General features: G+C 33.4%; 1 non-coding gene across 1 annotated transcript; it reads right to left on the bottom strand.

Moving 5' to 3' along the window:
- Nucleotides 1-597: 597 nt before the first annotated feature.
- TRNAS-UGA lies at nucleotides 598-679 on the bottom strand. Its single transcript has one exon. It is a non-coding gene; the product is annotated as a tRNA-Ser (tRNA).
- Between the last annotated feature and the right edge of the window lie 1,571 nt (nucleotides 680-2,250).

The raw sequence follows: 2,250 nt of genomic DNA, 5'->3' as shown, positions 1-2,250 counted from the left end.
TTTACTTAGTTAGTTATACAATAGAACAAAATAAAATTATAATTAATCTTAAAAGACTCCATGGAAGAATGGTAAAAATGTATTTCTATAGTGTTCCAAGATACGTTCAAATCTTGTCTGTTACTCTAGCTTTGTGTCTGATTTCCCGCAAAACACCGGTTCCGATCACATTTTTGACCACTTGAAATATTCTCAACATCCTTCATCGCTATTTTCGACCACAGCATGAAGTGGTTGCAAATTACGTCCATTATTGGAAAGTTGTCGAAAGATTTGTTCGGGTGAGAAGTAAACATTGGGTATTTTCCGACCACCGGTGGTCAGAGCCACCCTATAAAGTATAAACTGAGCTGATGATAATGATGAGACAATAATCCATGGGATCGGATTGGAATTAAGTATTTTGAGTGGCTGAGAATTGAATTGAATGTGGCTTTGCATCTATACTGTGTCGGCGTCCGACAGCTTCGCTTTTAACGTCGTCGTGTCTTAATTTTTTCCTTCTATAACGATATTATATATAGTTCAAAACATTTGTACGAAATTGTATAAGAAGTTACGAGGTTGGTGGTTGAGTAAAAAAGTGAAAAATAATAGCGTCAACAGCAGGGTTCGAACCTGCGCGGACAGAGCCCAACAGATTTCAAGTCTGTCTCCTTAACCACTTGGACATATCGACCCTGTCGAACAGTTGGCTATGTTTATGCTAACAGTGAATTCCAAGAAGCACGCCTAACTTGTAGTTTTCTACGAATGCATTCATCGTATCATGGTGGAGCCCCCTTCTCGGATCCTTAGCTTTTATGTCCATCACTCTCGTCTTAATCATCACTCCATTACTATGCTTGGTTTAGTTGGATGAATTTTTGCCTACCACAACCTGAAGTGTATATATATATATATATATATATATTATAAACTCTGTTCATGTATAATATAATAGACTTCAAATCACACATTAAAAATAAATTGTAATTGGTTCGATTAAAAAGACAATGACAAAAATTGAATTCGTGAGTTTCAAATACAATAGTCATGCTTTAATTTACTCACTCAACTATCCCTTTTGGAACAGAAAAATGTATTCTCTATTTTGGATCGGATGACGAGGGAAATTCACAATTTTATCCGATGGTATACACGAGATAAACTTCACTAATATGTAATAGCTTACAAATTAACCAATAAATTAATGTAAACGGCACTAGAAAGGTCCATGTACAATGAAATCAATTGATAGGATGTTGGCAATAATCAAACTCCTGACTTTTAAGTATGAGAATCATATTTCACCCACTCGATTACTCTTTTGATTTACAGGAAAACACGTTGTCACTACCTGACAGTGCACTTTGGGTGAATCCCTCCTTGTAGCCCTAGCTGAGAAATTAAAAGATGACAAGGAAGTAAACCAGCTAATAAGGTTGCGCATAACTGACTAGTTCAAATAAAAAAAGGCCAGTAAATAGCTCCTATAAGATTAGAACCTTAGCTTAATTGTAGTTACCAAGTTATCTATCCAATCAACTTCGCTGAGGTTGTCTTCAACTCGATTACTTTTTTTTTGGCAAGAAAAATGCATTATTATATTGATTCTGTGATTGATTAGGGCCGGGTATTATTTTGGATGCTAAAATTGATAATCAGCATTGAGCACGTGATTAGCATTATTAATGAGTATGATTATGCGAGCATGAAGTTTCAGTTAACTGTTAACCTACGTGGTGCCAACGGTTGATCCCAACGACATGGTTCAGAACTTATTTGTTTAAGTGTTTTTAATACTGCTTTATACTTTGCTAACTCAATAAATAACCCCCTCAACAAGGTCAACATCTGACAACCCTCTTATACTAATCATCAACCCATCCTGTCTCTGGATTTTTTCTTTATTTTTATTATTTTTTATTTAGAAGATTCTTTATTTTAATTAAATCAATGTTTATAATGTCATCAAGTATATATATATAGAGAAGTTCATAAATTGATCCATAAAGATGCAATGCTTATGCACAAATAATTTATATTTTGCCCATCAGTTATTCTAAAAATGAAAATGTACAAATAAGCTATTGAACTATTTGGAGAATAGTAATTAAGTCACCGAACTCGAATAAGCTTCAAATTCATCCATGAATCTGAAATATAGCAATTAACATTTTTAACAAGTTAATAACAACATGTTTGCGTTGATTGGGTTGCCATGTGTATATTATTATTATTATTATTATTATTATTATTATTATTATT

The sequence above is a fragment of the Ipomoea nil genome, unplaced genomic scaffold, assembly GCF_001879475.1.
Source record: "Ipomoea nil cultivar Tokyo-kokei standard unplaced genomic scaffold, Asagao_1.1 scaffold1875, whole genome shotgun sequence".
Lineage (NCBI taxonomy): Eukaryota > Viridiplantae > Streptophyta > Magnoliopsida > Solanales > Convolvulaceae > Ipomoea > Ipomoea nil.
The sequence above is the reverse complement of the archived record's forward strand: the minus strand, read 5'-3'. Positions and strand labels throughout refer to the sequence as shown.